This window comes from Ruditapes philippinarum, unplaced genomic scaffold, assembly GCF_026571515.1.
Source record: "Ruditapes philippinarum isolate M1 unplaced genomic scaffold, ASM2657151v2 ctg1336_1_1_1_1, whole genome shotgun sequence".
In the NCBI taxonomy this organism is placed as follows: domain Eukaryota; kingdom Metazoa; phylum Mollusca; class Bivalvia; order Venerida; family Veneridae; genus Ruditapes; species Ruditapes philippinarum.
The window spans coordinates 1-19,472 of NW_026858572.1; the positions used below are offsets into that span (position 1 = coordinate 1).

At 31.0% G+C, this 19,472-nt stretch overlaps 1 pseudogene; it reads right to left on the bottom strand.

Annotated features, from left to right (window-relative positions):
- Positions 1–108: 108 nt before the first annotated feature.
- LOC132753617 (hemocyte protein-glutamine gamma-glutamyltransferase-like) lies at positions 109–19,427 on the bottom strand (annotated as a pseudogene).
- Between the last annotated feature and the right edge of the window lie 45 nt (positions 19,428–19,472).

The following is a 19,472-nucleotide window of genomic DNA, read 5'->3' on the forward strand; positions in this document are numbered from 1 at the left end:
AAGCAGCAAAAAATGTATGTGTCAATGTTTTAAAACACTAGGTACGGGAAGCTGACCTTAAGCAAAATCTTCTGTCTTATTCGAAAGAAAAAATGACACCAAACATACTTTTCGTCGAATTTGTACTGATTCGTAATGTCTTCCCTAAACGGAGTATCCCAAAATCCTTTCTTCTAATATCCGGCTTTTTGACCGATCGGTTTCTTTGTGGCTGATATTCTTTCCGATGCTAAAACAATATTTATTGTTTGCATTTAAAATTCCATACGAAAAAAATATATTCATGTATTTTTTATCAAAATGTTATATTTATAGGAGACACAAAAAGTAAATTTAATCATTCATTAAAAAAAAAACCATTAAAGAATAAAGTCATAAAATCTTGTCTGAGAATTTGAAGTTTTTAATATTAAAAGTAATCAAAATAGCCTTCGGAATGGCACCTTGTTACCTACATAATGCTCGCAAACTATATAAAGCAGAAAAAATTGCCACATGTCCTTTAAATGCATTGGCATTGCTTTAAACCAAACAAAAATAAGAAAAACTAATACAAAACAGTAAAAAAACGAGTAACATAACCCGTTAGTACTATTCTAATATAGTAATATTGATGGTTAGTGCCGAAATTCAAAAGTATTAAAACATAAGATAGTTTATAATGCGTGCCTTTCTGTCTGTATGTTTGATAATTGCATATTTCCCATCTTCGTCCGGCACCCATGTCAATCGGTCGGCATTAACCTCAGAAAATGAAAAGGGGACCATCATACTGTGGCAATGTAAATCGCCTTGTTTAATTGCCTTCACGGACATAGGTCCCATTTGAAACCTCACTGAAAATAGTCAATATAAAAAATATGAAAACATACTATACTCATGCACATTTAAAGATATCTTGCTTTAAGCAAACAATCAAATCGCAGAATTAAGATGACCTGACAACCCACTTTCTTTTTTTCTTTTGGAGAGATAATGATTGCGAAAAAGTATTTCTTGAAAAAAAAGTCTTCCACAATTATGATTCTATTTCATTATAACAATAAATAACTGAACGTGACCCCCGCCCGCCAATGTAAACAGATAAGGAACTAGAACCAGTTCACGAATCATTTCAAGCATACTTTAAATCCTAGAACAATGACTTTAAATTTATAATGACAATATTAGATCGACTACATGGGGTTATAGAATATAGTTTTACTTACTCTCACTTCTTTCTTGTGGAGTGGCGTCAATAGCTTGCCATCCGTCATAATTATCACCTTTCAAATCTGGCCTACGCATCCAGGCATCATTGTCCAAACGTGGAAGTTCCTTCACATGAAAAATAATAACGACTTCATGGTGACAATAAAGCAGAAATGTTTAGCTATGACCAAAGACTATAACATAACGATTATAAACATGTTTAATTTATCAACTATGGGAATGTCAGTGCAATACAACATATATATCATAATTTGAGCAAATTGTTTATTTTTTGATCTTACTAAAATAACATGGTTTATACATTTGTTTACAAATGATCGAATGAAAGATTAGTGATAAACGATCTCCAAGACAACATGATAAATATCATTGCTGCGTTTCGGGCTTGCTACCGAAACCTTTTTGGTGTAAAGAACACTATCAATCAAGCTTTTACTAATACTCTGTATTGTTGACCAAGATTTTTTTTAAACAAAATAGCTAAAGTGACCAATATGTGTTAAAACTAAAGTGTACATGAAGCTTCGTTTGTAAAATGACAGTTTGAACAAATAAGAAAGTAAGTTAAACGATAACTGAATCAATACTTAATTAACCTAACGCAATTGTGAGAGTGCCAATATGATAAGAATGGAATAAATAGACATTTTTAAAAACTAAATACAGATATAAAATTGTACTGAATGTTTTCTTGAACATGCTCATACCAAACAGAATCCCCGCTTAGATGCCTTGATTTCTTTTATAATTCTTGTCGTAATAGGTATCTATGGATACACTTCCAATCTGTATCATGGGCCGATGCAAAGTTGGTTACACTTTCTTGCCGGGTATCCCAAGAGCTCTACATACTTAAATATATGAGTAAAATTCCTTCTTACAGTTTTATTGTGTATGTATAATCGGCATAAAATTGCATTTTCGTTTTAGTACTCAAATTTTCAATGCATAACTCTACAAATCCTTTCCTTGCTTAATTATAAAAAAGTAAAACTCCAGAATATGATTAATCAAGTACAATGTACCACATGTAAGTTTTCTTACCTGTTGTAACTAACCCCTGACGAAAAAAAGGAAAACCCAACACTGTCCGTACTTTACTGGCTGCTTTTGTTCAAAAATAGATCTTGCAAGATGGCGACACTTCCCGGTCCAAGACCAAGGCACCTTTCCAGGTTTTTGTTAGTCCTTCTTCTTTGTCCGCCCATTTTCCCGTTAGTACTCCATAGTTATCACTGCTATTGACCTATTGAAATGTATCCACTCATTTCTTTGTTAAGTGTCAAATAATATATTCCTTTTACAACTATATTTTTCATTTAGCATTTGCAATTATTTACAATACGGTTTAACGTTCTTGAAAGATACCATCAAAATTCTTTTAAGAAATGTAGTAATGTTATGAACATTACATTGATCAATACAAAAAAGCATTTTATTATATTTAGCTATCAAGAAAGTTTTTTTTTCAAATGTGAAACAGTTTACACTTTTTAAATGAATATTCGTTTGTTTTGCAAGCTTATCAGCAAAGTTTGAAAAATCATCTTCATGTTTGTCATACACAGTTATATGAGTTCCTGACATATGTAATCAATCATATAATCTTTTGAAAAAACTATCAAACGTTTATACATATTCCATATAAATATCTAAATATTTTTAAGAAATGATTAACATTACAAAGCTAGATATTGCTCTTGAAACTTTAATTGGATCCCCTCTGTAAATATCCTTTACTCTTGATTTCTCGTCTAAAAGGTACATCGCACATTCGAGAACCTTTCCTGTGAACTAAAATATAAAGTATGGAAGCATTTTAAATAACATTATATTTGAGATTCAAGAATACATGTGGGTTGAATGGTAAGTTCGTGGAATATTTCTGCAAAACACGTATTTACTTTACTTTACGCTTCCACTTATCAACTGACACAACATTGCAGATGACGTAGTAAGACAAAATAGGTAGTCAACATTGTTTATCTGTAAACATAGAAACCCATTCACTGCATGCTGCCATGCACAGTTTTTCATTATTCAAATCAGTTTATTTTGTAAAAAATGTTTTACAAAAAAACAGAAAATGACGTCAATCTTAAAAAACAAGAAATCATTTCCGTTAAATATCATACACACAATTACGTTAGAATAATAACTTTAATAGTACACTGAAATCATTATTTAGTTTTGACCCCTTTGAGTCGCCAAAAAGGGAAAAAATGTGCGTTATGATTTGATTTTCCCGCTTATAGACAAAAGTGTAGAAACGGTATATTCGTTCAAGCTGAAGTTTATTCACTACCATAAAACTAATAATGTTATATTTCCATTTTTCTTGCTTGTAATGAATTTCGAACTGTTTAAGAATATGTAGACATGTATAATTTTATACATGTTCAAAAAGTTAGCCAATACTTCTGCTTATTTTCAAATGGTTATAGCAAATGCAACAGTTAATTGCAATAGCAATGGCTCTGGTGTAAGGTTTATCAGATCTTTTGTAAAACCAATGTCCTTGCGAGTTATGTTGGAATTATATTATTGCATTACGTGAGAGAATGTTTAAAGACCATTTAGATTTTGGCTTAAATTTCTTACCTGTCCAAATAACCATTTTCTAGGCATAATACTCCTGTATGAGCCAACATATATTTCACCATCTTCATTCCAATACATATTCTTTTAAAAAGCTCACTATTCCATTACACTTGCGTCCTCTAAGAAAAAAAATAATTTGGTATTAGGTTGTGAATTAATAAAATGTCATATTCGACGATTTATCATCCGCTATCATTATTTTGAAACATTTGAAGAGTGTTTAAAGAGTTATTAATTTCTGTTTTGCAAAGCGGTATGATAAAAAAAGCAATAGTCATGATTATGAAAATACATACGTTTTTTGAAGTTTAGATTTGACTTTTACTTCGGTAACCACAATTGCCAGGCAGACACACTTACCAAATCAAATTCAATAGATTACTCAATCATGGTCTTTTTAAGCATTGGCATTTCCATTAAGTTTATAATTTAATGAAGCCGGGATAAAATGTAAAACTAACCTTTGCACCAAGGATTAAAAAGTATGTACACAGGATCTTTGTGAATGTATCTCTCAATTTCCTCCTTAGTAATGATATCAACTTTCATGGACCATTTAGCAACAGCACAAGTTGGCGGAGGTGTTACTGACAGACCAAGCCAGTTGCCTTCCTTTGACGTGATGACAGTTTTCCATTCATTCTTTGGAAGGTCCGCGTCAGTTAGTAATAATTCTATACGACTTCCTTTCGAGGGCAATGGTCTAGGCCCTAGAACGCGAAAAGGTTACGTAATAAAATCAAAGATATGATATCTAACATTGAGACAAATACATTTTCCCTTATTTTATTTTAGTTTGATTTTTATAAAATATTATTGAGGTTACATATCAACTTTATAGCTTTACTTTTGGGTGATAACTTCAGATGTCCCTCCGTGCACTATTCTAAGGCACAATCTGATAACTGAGTAGAACCATTGAACTTCAGTAAGCTAACTTGGTAACGCTCTTGATTGATGCCACTTTAAGCTTGTGCCAGGAGAGGGAAGGGGGGGGGGGCGTTAGGGATGATTCTCTTTTCCATTATCATGAACAGAGATCAATCAAACAGTGTCTGTTATTTTCATGTTATTGTGTTGTTTTTTATTGCTTCTGAGGCATCTCTCCATTTAAAGAGTTTTCAATGTCCCCGGTACGATTCCAACCTACCACGCCAAACATTAGACTTTCTATAGTCTTTGAGAATTACCAAGGAAGTAAAATCAACATATAAACAGTAGCAGTTCTTAAAATACCGTAAACTTTGTCTTACCGAATTCAAAAATAACTTTAACAAAATCTTTAGTTTGATCATATGGCCTTTTGAACCGTATCTTCATATCAAAGGACTGTCCACGTCTGACAACAAGTTGTTCTGTAGTATCATAAACTAAGCGGTCAGTAATATCAAATTCGTTAGTATGGTGAGTCATCACATTTGCTTTGGTGTTAAGATCGACCTTTGTAACTGTAAACTCTGGTGAAGTACTAGATTCTGAAACCGATAAAATAATAGAGAAAATACATAATTTCCCTAATAATAATAACCGACAAATTTAAACTCTCATCTAAAGAAGAAATCACATGGAAAAAAATATTCAAAAAACAAGAACCAACATTCATTTCATAATGAGAGCTTTGAAATAGTTGACTGGTGCTTTTAACAAGAACTGTCGGAGGACAGTAAGGCTCAACTATTCTAAAAAGTTGTCACAAGGGTGTTTAATTAAGTATAACAATGCTTACCTTCGAATACATAAAACTGACCAAAAAGGTACAAAGGCTTGTTATTAAGATGTTTTATCAAGTAAATCACTGCTTTATTATCATGAATGAATAAGATTGTCCCAAAATAGGCACAAACCCTTCAGTAGTTATGGAGATAACAGCTTACAAGCAAAACTTTACCATGAATTTCTAAGTTGAAAAAGGGTAGAAAAATCAGCCTAAATGCAAGATAGAATTATGGATCTAGGTTAGTGATCTACAATTATGAGCCTCAATGCATATGTGATGTTTTAAATAAATATTTTTAATAATTATTGAGATAATTATGTAAAACTTGCATGTAAACATTAACCAAGAGACTAAGAAGCAAAAGGGAGATAAATCAGCCTAAATACAAGACAGAGTTATGGAACTTGGTCAGTGACATACAATTATGACCCTTCATGCATATGTGAAGTTTCAAATCAAAATTTCTGATAGTTATTGAGATATGTAAAAATTACATGTAAACATTAACCAAGAGATTAGATAAAAAAGGGGGATATAAATCAGCCTAAATACATCACACAGATATGAGTGCTGTTCAGTGATCATAAATTATGACCACAATATATGAAGTTTCAAGTTTGTATCTTTAATAGTTTCAGAGATATGCAAAACTTGCATCTTAAACTTAACTAAGAAAAGGAGATTTTCTGAGTACAAAAAGGGAGCATAATTCAGTCAAAATATATTGCAGAGTAATGAATCTTGAGATGTGACCTTCAATTAAGACCCTAAGTACATGGGCAAAGTTTCAAGTAAATATCTTTCAAGACCTGTAATCTTTAATCAGAATTCTTAGTTTAAAAGGGACAAATTATTCTGCAAATATTGCAGGCAGTTATGCAACTTTGCAAACTGATGTATATTGTTACTATAAAAAAGTATTGTAAATTTCAATTGAATATCTCAAGCAATAATTGAGATATTTGACTTTACAAAAAAACTTTAACACAAAATTCTATGTCAAAAAGGGGCATAATTCTGTAAATTTTGTAAGCAGAGTTATCCAACTTGTGAATCGGATGTACATTGTTACTATAAATAAGTATTGTAAGTTTCAATTGAATAATTCATGCAATAATTGAGATATTTGATTTTACAAAAAACTTTCACCAACGCAGACGCGGACGCCGACGCCTGGGCGACTACAATAACTCTCATATTCGATAAGTCGAGCTAAAAAAGGAAACAAAGTCAAATGATAATATAGAGAACACAAACAACAAACATAAAATATCCCAATAGCGTTATAAATGCATTTATATATTTATTAGAATCTTTGACGGTGTTGTCAGCAATATGTGTATTTAGTTGAAAAGAATTTTGGTTTTGAAAACATTCCAATTTGTAACATTCGCAAATATATAGCATTCAAATACATTCTTTGATTTAAAGAGAATCGAAGAGGCATTTAAAAGCGATTTATTAAATCTAATTTTGTAAAAATGTCATCAAGATGTATAAGATACGGAAAAAAGTATACAGCATTTCTAACACGAATAAAACTGTCTACAAATGTTCCTTACCAACATCCATCTTGTCATCTCCCTCCTCTGTGTTTCTTATGGTTACACTATCTCCAAGGATTCTCTCCTCAAATAAACTCCGAATTCTATCTACCCGACCTACTACGTCACTTTCGTTTCCTGCATCCCCGCTCATTGTGCTAACCTTTATAGAAATATGAATCAGTAAACAATTACCAACGTGATTTTATGTGGTTTGCTTCTGTCATGATCATATGGTAAAAAGAACATGTTGGACATGTTGCATATATGCACGTTACGAGCTCAAACCAAAATTGATTATTCTTTGCGGCAAGTATAAAGGTAGGCCCGCCTGCACATTTCGTGTAGTCTGACCAGGCTCTATTCTGTTGGAAGCTTAAGTTTTATGTTTTATGATACTCGAATCCCTTAATTTTTTTTGTAGACTCAAAGCAAGACAGATCCATTACACACATTTATGAAATTAATTAGTTAACAGTAAAAAGCGTCACGTTTTTGTTGTGCTTAACGTGTTATAGATAAATAGTTCCAGTTTGTAGTTAAATAAATTCAGTACAAAACACCTGTATTACTTAATGTAAGAATAGTATGTCTTTTTGAAATTTGAGTTCTGTCATTGACAAATTTTATATCTTAAACCATAAGGAACATTTGATATTCGAAATTGTATTTATCAATTACCACATTCGTGTGGTAAAATAGTATAATGGCATCTGAATCTGATTTTTTTTCTTTTTATAGGAATGGTGTTTTCTAGACTTGGATATTGCAAGACGTGAAAGCGCTGAGTAAAATACGTTTTAGTAGAATTCAATAGTCATATATAAGTAGAATGTCAAAATACAGTTACATTCTTCCTTGAATTTTTACTAATTATCCAAGCAAAATGAACTGTATTTCGTCAGAAAAGTATTTCACATTCATAAAGTGGAGACCCTTTAGATATAGAAATTGTATAAGTTTGTATACTAAATATGATTCTTTTGAATATTTTGTCAATTTTGTTTACTATAATCGTAATAAAAACCATTGTAGAATAATTATTCCGGCATTAAGGAAATAAAATATGATCTATGATGAGAGGGAACCTCTAAAAAGGAAAAAAAAATTCTTTCATATTATTATAAAGATATGAAATAGTGTACTTTAAAGACAAATTTTCATTTCGTCTTCTTCTAAGATTTAATTGCAAGTAGTTTTATATTGTTGATAAAATAGGAAACTAATTTGATACTTTAACACTTTAATGGGTGTCACTGAAAAAAAAAAACTGCTTAAAACACCTAAAACTATAAAATTTGAAATTCTGACATAGCTCAAGGCGGGCACTTAAATTGGAAAAATCGGCAAAGGATAATAAAGGATTACGAGTATACTCAAATTGAAATATCGACATTTTTCGCGATTTTTAGCCCAGTTTTAGTGAAAAGCGTTAAAGTTTAAAGCGCTTTTCATTTTGTTGTAATTTTGCACAATAACAAATATTATTCTGGGAATGATCATGAAATTTGCGCACCCTTTCCACCCTTACTATTTTAAATGGAAATGTCAGTCTTTTATTATGGATTAAACCATTAATCATTTAAGGGAAAGTAATCAAATAATATGCACGGGCTGTATAGCGAACAGTCTGATCGTCGTAAAGGTAAGAGCAGTTGCAACCATGAGGTTTAAGAGTAAACTAGATATATCAATATAATATTTAGTGTCATATGACTGACTACCTGTGTATATATATATATATATATATATTATGAATACTTGCAAAATATTTCAGACTCCATTGTTTTTGACTATCATCCAAAACATGTATTGTTTAGAAAAGCGAAAGTGCTGGGGAGAATGGAACACCCTGCCTTTTTGTCTTTAGCAGGTTGAGATATATGAATTTCATCTCATATTTTGATGCCATACATTAATACTTGTCATTGAAAATTTTCACAAAATTATTTGTGAACATACTGTATTGATATTTTCAATGTATATAGAGGACATGTTCCTATATTTGTCTCTTGTAAAATCGTGTACGTAAATTAAAAAAATGGTCACAGTAGAGCTGCAGTCCTATTACTATTTGAACATTACTCCTCGTAAATGTCTACCATTTTACAAATGACTATCTCATTGTCTATCTGCTTGCATAATCTCATTAAAAAAAGGTATACACATTTCTAGAATGGCTTATTTATATACAGACCAGGTATACCTGTATAAAATTTATAGAAGACAGAGTAGAATGTCATTCATGCCTTTGTAAATAAGGTAAAATATAGAAACATAACAAACACATTATTTCATTATCTTTACTACTTAGAAATAAATATTTAAGGGAATATTTATTTATAAACACTACTCAGCATATGCATACTCATGTGTACTTTATTCATATATTAATGAACTTGGTCTATCACCAAATGAGCCGCGACACGACAAAACCAACATAATGGGTTTGCGACCAGCATGGATCCAGACCAGCCTGCGCATCCGCGCAGTCTGATCAGGATCCATGCTGTTCCCTATCAGTTTCTCTACTTGTTGTAGATTATGTAAGCGAACAGCATGGATCCTGATCAGACTGCGCGGATGCGCAGGCTGGTCTGTATCCATGCTGGTCGCAAACGCACTATGTTGGTTTTGTCGTGACGCGGCTCAAATTACAATAATGTGTATGATTGATTCATGAGCTACCTGCTCACTTTTTGTTCTTGTATTTTCAATTTAAACTGATTGTGTACAATACAACTTCAACAAGAATGAAATTATCTCCTTAATGCATCACCCTTTTAGATATAATTAAAGAGTGTTAGTTTTTGCATTACATTACATTTTAATATCTCAAAATAGAGTTTGATAATCAGAATATTTATGTTATATAAACATATATGTCTAGGTATAATAGTTATCAGAATTGATATAAAGAATAGTTGGCAATGTTTCACAAAAAGACAGAGAAAAATGTACAGACATGGCTTCATGACACAATCACTTTGTTTTTCGCTTGATCACATAGCATTTATTAGACATACTGTTATTAGCAGAGAAACGAATGCTTTGAAAAGGAGGAATTGTAAAAGCTATCAATTGCATAATGTCCTTGTTATATGCACTATGCATTTAATTGTTTAAATCAGTAAATCATTATGTAAGACTTAAAACTGAAGATTTGAGATAGCATTATTTAACATGTTAAGAGTTAAAAGGTCGGGTAACTGATAATTTAATTTTAAATCGTACATAAAGAAACTTCACAAAAACTTGCAGCATAAATTATCATAAGTATATACATACACATTTTTATGATAAACAGTGGACATAAAAACCAGTGAATTTTAAAATGACTAATAAAAAGCCATAATGTTTTTACATATACAAATGTATATTAGTTTAGGTATTTATGAAAATATTTCAAGTTTTACAATCTACTGTAAATTTAGAAAAAAAAACAAACGGTATCATTCTACCCAAATTTAGTTGTGATCTTATTGCAACAGCTTATTTTTGAATTTATATATATTTAACTATCTTTAAAGCACATATTTTAATGCTTGCCAAGCTGTTCCATTGATGTTCTATTGAAACTAAACCAAGTATAAATTAATTCATTCCGATATTTGATATATTAAACAAATATAATATAACGTTAAAAGATAGTATCTTCAGTAAAAATTTCTAACCTATAGTATTTTCATAAATTCATACATTAGTGACGATGTTTAAATGTGTTGTACATTGGATAGATATACAGATTAATAATGAGTGTAAAGTATGTAACTTCACTATAGTAGGTTGTCGGATTTATAAACAAATATTTTCGTCTAGCTACATTGACTTATGCATTGCAAATAAACGGAACAGACAATAAATGTACATGACACATTCATTCTTTATTATTCTAAACAGCTTATGGAAACATGTGTTCGATTAAGACGTTTAACGGCAAAGTATACGTTCAATAAGATTATTGAATATGTTACTCCATTTGCACTGTTTCATTTCATTACGATATAAATAGAATATTGAAATATCTGCATAATTAACAGTGAGAAATAAAGAATATCTTTAAAAGTTAAACTTACAATTCAAAACTTGATATCCAAAATTTTATCCGCTTTTAAAAAAGATATCTTCCTTAAGGTGTTGTTTGCGCGCAATGACTGAAACGAGTAAAGTATACCCGTTTTATAAACTACGTGGCAAAATATCGATTCTTTAGTATGCGTAGTCTAAAACGCATAAAAATCGCATCACTATCACTAATATTATATTATTCGCATAAATTCCCTATTTATGATTATGTTTTAAGATGTATATACCAAATGTTCGTACTAAAATAACTGTTTGTTTTACACCACCACACAAAGCATCAACAGTGACCTATCATTAAATAACCATTTAAAAGCATAAAGGAAGATAAGGAAGAAAATGATATAATTAATGCAAGTCAATGACAAACATGCGGAACAATAAATAAAAGAAAAAAAACAATATAAAAAACCAACGAGCATGCGGAACAAAATCTTATTAAATGAAAATCATGAACAGATCTTGTAAATCAAAACTACATTATAGATTATTTATATCCTGGACATGCAGATAAAATAAGAAACACTGCATTACTATACTTGTAAGATCATAATAACCCGAAATAATATGTTGTTTTTAAATTTTTTATTTATAACATACAAAAAAAAACAACAACAAAAAACAACAACAAAAAAACTATACTGAATGCAAAGTCTAATAATTTTTGACTGTATATAAACATATCTTGATATCTTGTTATATGTTTGAGTTTTAATAACTTATTTTTACCCTCACATATTTCATTCATGATACTAATTTATCACAAAAATGTTTTCAGTGATAGTTGTAGAACAAACAAGATAAGATTGTTTTATCCTTTTTTGTCAACAATGACTCTGTATAAATTACTCAAAATTGTCTTGGATAATTAAATTTACATGCTATAATTTGTATTATAGCAATTATAGAAAAGGAAGTAATAAAAAAGTGACATGAACTTGTGTTTTGTGATAAGTGTTGGTTATGGTCTGAATTTCTTTGTTTTAGCAGCAAATTTTATTTTAGAAATCATATATACTTTCCTGGCAGAAACCGAAGGCATGATGATAGTTGAATAATTATCTGTTTACTTATTTTACAAATAGAAACTGAAAATGAAAACAACTGTTTTAAGGCACATTCCTGACAATATGCCTTAATAATGAGTATAATTTTTCTCTTCAAGAAAAAGGGGAGGAAAAACTGCTATATGATATTTTAAACATATTATATTATATTAAATGACTAAACGACTGCTGGATGTACAATGATTTGTCATGAAAGTAGAAAAATGAATACAAAAATAATTTTGTCACTTCAATACAAACTATTACCAAATCACTTAAATTTAACTCATGGAAAAAATGCAATAGATGGTTAAACTACTATGGCGGATCAAACAGTAGTCAATGTTATGCTTCGTTTACAAATATTATAACAAGGATTAAATTAACTTGACCCCTCACCTTAAATTCGTATTTGGAACATTAAAAGCCACTTTAAAACCAAAAGATATGGCTATGGAATAATAATTAAAAATACAATACAGAATGTAACACGCGTTTAATAGACTTTAAGTAAATTACATGTATTTTCTCATCGATTTATCAAAGGAAGATTTCTCTCAACCAAACTCAGTCAGTTCATAAATGTAGGTTCATTTTTGTATGAATTTCAAAAAAGGGTAGTTACTTTAAACATTGACAATATCACATTTTTTGATTAAAAAAATATCATTTTACGATTTGCATGCATGATTTACCTCAGCTTTTACTCTTTTTCGTGTTGTATTAAAAATAAATTACATAATTTTATTGTATATCGTTGAAAAAAAACAACAACAAACAAACAAAAAAACAGATCTATATATTTTATCTTCGGCAAAATACATCAAAATTCTTAAAATTGTAATGTTATAATGCAATGGTAATATCTTTTTTAAGTAGTATTTTAGTTATTTGTACGCTCGACAGGTCATTGAAATATAGGCTAGTATTCGCCAGACAACCTTTGTAATATCCGACACAATTATGATAGAGCTATTTATATAATTGTAACACGAGTCATCCAGGAAAAAATATTTCAGTTAAGGTATTTGCAGACCGAACCGGATAACTTGTTAATTAAAACCCTTAACATACCAACTATCTTAAATTGACTTGTTCATCTTTGAATCTGGTCTTGTTAATCTTGTTAATAATTTAGGACGCAAAATTTATAAAAAAATATTTTCTTTTAAGAAATGTTTCATAATTCATTTATCATTAAGTGTATTACACACTAAACTGACGATATTATATCTTAATATTAATATTTGTAGCCTGTTATTTCGATTTTGATATTGGAGTTTTGTGCCTAAGGGCTAATCAGCTAGTAAATCACTATTAACTTATGCCTTAAGGCTAATCAGCTAGTAAATCACTATTATTTTATATCTCCAATTAACACGTCCACTGAGTTGAGAGTTTTGTCATCCCTCTGTATTCATATCTAATGGCTCTAATGTAGAAGGATCAGGTTTCTGTAGATGCAGTTTTTCATACGATACACAGTTTTTTGTCTCCAATCTTTTGCAGCCTCACTATTATAGTATTCATCGCAAAAGGGGTGGATAAAAATTGGGCATTTGCTGTTGTCGGTATAAGTTTTTGACTGAATTTTATTTTATATTTAACGTTTTACGGGAAACACTCAGTGACACTTGAGCCCGCATATGTACTCTTCCAACTTATTATACGAACACCATGCAATTTATACTGTATTGCCATTTATGCAATGCACTGCGTTGCAATCGAATCAACCGCCGTCTGTGTTGTAATATTTTTTGTCAGTTCTTTTATAAACAGGCAATAACAATTTCCAAAAGTTCCAAAATATGGTTGCTTTGTTACGATGTGATGCTGGTGTCGTTTTGCACCATTTGTATGCGTTTTATCCAATATTCGGTAAAAGTGGCGTCCCCTCGTCGTTTTTGCTTAAATGGCAATGAATAACATGGTGTGCGTGTAATAAGTTCAAAGAGCACATATATGGGCTCCAGTCTCACTAAACATTAAAACATAAAGCAAAATTAAATTCTGTTAAAAACTTACCAACAACAGCAAACGGCAATTTTTTATCCACCGCTTCTGCGACGAATACTCCGCTGTGATTGACGAAAGCTATGGCCAGTGTAATTTCCTCATTACTTTCATTTTGATAACCGGGTGTGTGATAACCTTGAGGTGAATGGACTGGTAAACTTTGGTTGTATGATAACCTTGAGATGAAGTTTATCTCATCAGTTGGGCAATTGTTCAACAACAGACATGATCAATCATGCTTTAGTGCTGCAGCATTATAACATTTATAGCATTACCATCACTCGAATCTACTCCAGCAGTACAATAGTTCAAAGGAAGATTTAATTACGGTCGTGATTACACGATAAAAAACAGATCAAAAGATTTCTCTTAGTCAAAAATGCCTTCATTATATAACAAATCTTGGTTAATATGTAAATTCAAAATGTTGTTGAACTTCTTACGAAAAGTACTTTATTGAAGGATTATGCGAAAGAAAATTATCATTTTGAACTATATAATTAGCCGTGATGATGAAATACATATAGTGATCGAGATCTAGCTGTTTGTATGATGTAACATTCGCAGTACCAAAACAACAACAACAACAACAACAACAACAACAACAACAACAACAACAACAACAACAACAGCAGCAGCAGCAGCAGCAGAAGCAGCAAATAACAAGATAATCACCAGGCTATTTACATATTTTATATTACACCGTTTGATACATATTGTTGTTCCAGCAATACTGTGAGTAATTGGTAAAGTTGGAATTATATTCATGGTCGACATGACTAATATATGATGCGTTATAAAAATTATGGAAGTCAATTGGGGGCCACTTTTGAGTAACGTTTTATGTCATTGTTTTGTTGTTGTTGTTTCTTTTTTACTTTTGACTTCTGGCATCGCTTAAGGATATTGATTTACGAAATACTGAAATACTGTAAACATATTACTACACACATTTGTAGTACTGCGTCACACTCAGTAAATAAATAAACAAACAAAGATGAATGAACTCTCTATATCATGCCAATAAATACCTATCTTTACTGCATGTTATAAAGTTTATATATTTAAAGTGCAGAAATGTAGCACAGTTTCGCAGTTGAGGTCACAAAATGTTTGCTAAATTTACAGCAATAATGAACGTAAATCAGTTGTGCAATGGTTATGACAGGAAATCAAAAGAAACGTAATTTAAGAAGGGTGTTTGTCTAGGAGTTTCATTGCAGCAATGAATGGTTTACATAATTAAATTTTACATAATTAAAATGCACACAGCTGTTGATGATATCAATGACAAATCAAGGTTGATATGATTAGTCGCCGGTAGAAACCGGCGACTATATTTGTAATAGTTTAATATTATACCTATGGTAGGAGAAGCCCTTAAAATCTAAAAATAAAAGAATATCAATCATTGAACAATTAAAGACAACAATTATTTTTCAGTAATCACAAAAATCAAACATATGATAACTTTGCTCAGTGGAATGAAATATGCACATATTGACGTCTTAAAAAGCAACATTACAATTTTCATAAAATGAATCAATAACGTTTCCCCAAGGATCAGTCATTGAATATTAGAGATACTATTACTTTTTTCTATGTGTTAAGCATTGCTATTTTATAATAAATAAATCATGAATGATATTTGAAATGACTCTTTAGAATTATTTGGTTGTTTATTTTTATGAGACCTTTTATATTACATTATTTTATCTAATTATAAACAAATGCTCCCTGGTCTTTCGTAAGAGTCACGTGACTACATATGTATACGTTTATATATGTTGTATATCGTTATAAAATCTATTAATAGTAACAGATTGCTGATAAGACAGGTAATTTGTTAATGGTGGTAACTGATAAGATGTAAATCATTGTAATTTTGTACAGATAATTACATAAGTTATTTTTCATTAATCAGGTTCATACTTTATATCATAAGAGAAACCTGTTTACTTTAAAAATACATTTTCAAAACCTTTTCCTTTCTTCTTGGTAAAGGGTTTAACTTTGCCCTTTCTGTCAAACATTCGACAAGAAAGTTCAATTGTTTAGTTTAGGTTGAACATCGCAAAATAATGTTATGCTTAAGAGGCACATTATTGAAATATATAATGGTAATCGTTGATTTCGGTATATTCCGTCGGTTTCCGTCACGCAGGTTTCCAAAACGGTATGACGTCAGCTAGGGGGCCGGAATCGTATTAGATACATAGAAAAAAATAATAAACTATCTTTGTGTTGATAGTTTATCGCACTGAAAGGCAATTAAACGTTAATTTTAGATATCGTATGTAACGATTGGAATACGTGTATATTGATTTCAACTAAATTATATATTTTTTCTATAGCACATAATAATGATGTACAACACTTTTACAGTAAAATTGTATTGTTTCATGTAATAATTAAACATATATATTTTCATAGTCACTTTGCAAATATTCGATGATCGGTAATTATTTGTCGGTAATTATCTGAATCTGAACTAGTAACCTATACGGATTTCAATGTATGGTACAACAGTATATGTATAAAGTATAATTATAAGAATAATTACCAGCATAGCACTTGCCTTACAAGCCTCAGTGGCAAACATTACTCAACTCATTGTTCCTCTTATTTTTATGCTTGAATCATTAAACTTATATTTTCTTATATTTATGATAAAAGAATCATTTTTCTATCCGGCGACTTGATGCTTTAGCATCAAAATTTCTACTTGTTTTAACATGTTTTAATATGTATACACATAGACATATGAGCCATGTCATGACAAAACCAACATAATGGGTTTGCGACCAGCATGGATCCAGACCAGCCTGCGCAGTCTGATCAGGATCCATGTTGTTCGCTATCTGTTTCTCTACTTGTAATAGGGTTTGTAAGCGAACAGCATGGATCCTGATCAGGCACAGGCTGGTCTGGATCCATGCTGGTCGCAAACCCATTATGTTGGTTTTGTCATGGCGCGGCTCATATATGTTTTTTTCCAAACAAATCACCCAATTAAGCAAATGTGAGGTTGTAGAATACACGTGTCGTAAAATACTTTTAATACTTAGAGATGAAATAGTTTTTTTCATAATATACAGACGTGTGAGCGAGCTTTAACGAGATGCGATGATTTGTGATATAGATTCGTCTGAAAATGTAATCTCGTATTTAGGTTTAAAAGCAGACGACAGGAACAGTAATGGGAAGAATTTCTTGCAGAGAAAATGTTGCACATGTAAATTACAGTTAAATGAAACAAGTTACATTAACCACAATTCAGTACCAATTTGACCTTCATTTCATATAGCAGTTTCATAAGATTTTAACTTATTTTAATGAATACACATAGACATATATGTTTTTCCTAATAGAAACACCCGATTGCAGAATGTTTAAAAGAAAATTAGAGAATTCCAGTAATAATGCAGCAAATGTTAACTGAAGTTATAACTGCATTGAATGCCTATGTGTTTATACGTAGTCATAAGTTCCAGTTTATACAAATTCATTTAAGTTCGATTGTGTAGGAAGCTATTAGCTCTCGAATCCGTTCCTAGAACCAACCAGTACTAAGCAAATGGTCTTGTTCACGGAAACAACGGCTTGCACCTTAAGGGTTTTGAACCTATGCGGCCAGCTACCATTAGATTACTAGTCCGACGCGTTAACCCCTCGACCACACCGCGAATCATATGTCAAATCATTTTCATATAGTATACATATACATGTAAATATTCCATTGCTTCAAATTGCAAAATCATTGTAACTATTTGCATTTGAATAATTTCATTGGACACGTATCGCTTATAACCATAATTGCTTCAAAGAAAGTAAACGTATACCATATAATAGTTGCTATTGTATGTGACAAGTAATTGTATGTGATATATAAACGTATGTAGTGAAACAAAACTAACTTTTGGTATATTAATATGTACATGTAAAAGTTATATTTGAAAAGCGGCATGCAAATACTTGTATGTAATCCGCTAGTAAGTATACCACTTACGTGTTTATACTGTAAAACCGCACTTAAGTGACCCTTCCTGTATCCAGATTCCCTTCTAATTACGGTCCGAAATACGCCCAGATCACTTGCATCCAAAAACCATTTAGATCGTGACACTTGACGACTTTGGCCAAGGAAATGCAATAAAACTGATTTAGTATACCTCCCGAAACTTGCCATTTAATATAAAATTTGTTATTTTTATATCCAAAATGAGCACGTCCCGTTTCTTTTGCACATCTCCGTATGACATTTGACTTTAAATTTGATAGCTGAAATAAAATCAATAAAAACGTGTGAGAAACAAATGGGATGTACGAATTTAAGTTGGTTCCTTGGACAATTTTTTTCAAAACTAAATTGTATCGATACATATTTAAATTGCTTGGTTAAAAGCCGTTAGAACTCAATGCACAAGAAGGCACCTGAGTCGAACCCTGGACATTCCTTTAGCTAGGTAGCTTGAAATGACCCGAAGACCCCGGCGGGATTCGAATCTACAGTGGTGAGAGGCAAGGGTTTGAAGTCACCCCTATATTATAACAATGTAAAAAGCAAATAAAAGTATTGGTCAAAAAGTGATACAAATATCAATGCATATGTATGTCAATACGTATATCCCATTCGAGTTAACAAACTCTGCTAGATAAGCAGTTAAATTATTGACATATGTTCAAGTACATATAAAATCAGACAATTTATAAATGCGATGCTTGATCAGTATGTAGAGGTATTACTGTAACTGATTTGTTGATACACGAATAAATGTATGTTTGTTTGTTGTATCACAACAGTTGTATGTAAACGGTTATTGATTTGTCAGGTCTCATTTTATTAAACCAATACGCAAAAAGTAACTTAAAAGCATATGTGTTTAGCATCTCTTTTTACAAAACATAAGACAACTGGCATTCAATATTTCGATATCATTTTCTTTATAACCACATGAATAAGATTGTATTGTTTACGTAGACATTGATTTATACATCTACACAATCTATTTGCAATAAACTTCTCTGTATCATGAATACATTACATCAGTATTGTGACCAAGTTAAAATGTACACATTTTCTATAATTGTTAAACTAGTAAAAATGTTTTACTTACAGTTTAAAACTTGACCTTGAAATATTGAAAGTATATATATCCGATATTTAGAGTATAACATACTTAAGGTATTTGTACACAAGGAATAAACTGGAATACTTACCGGCTTTATAAGCGCATGACTTTTATTCGTGTA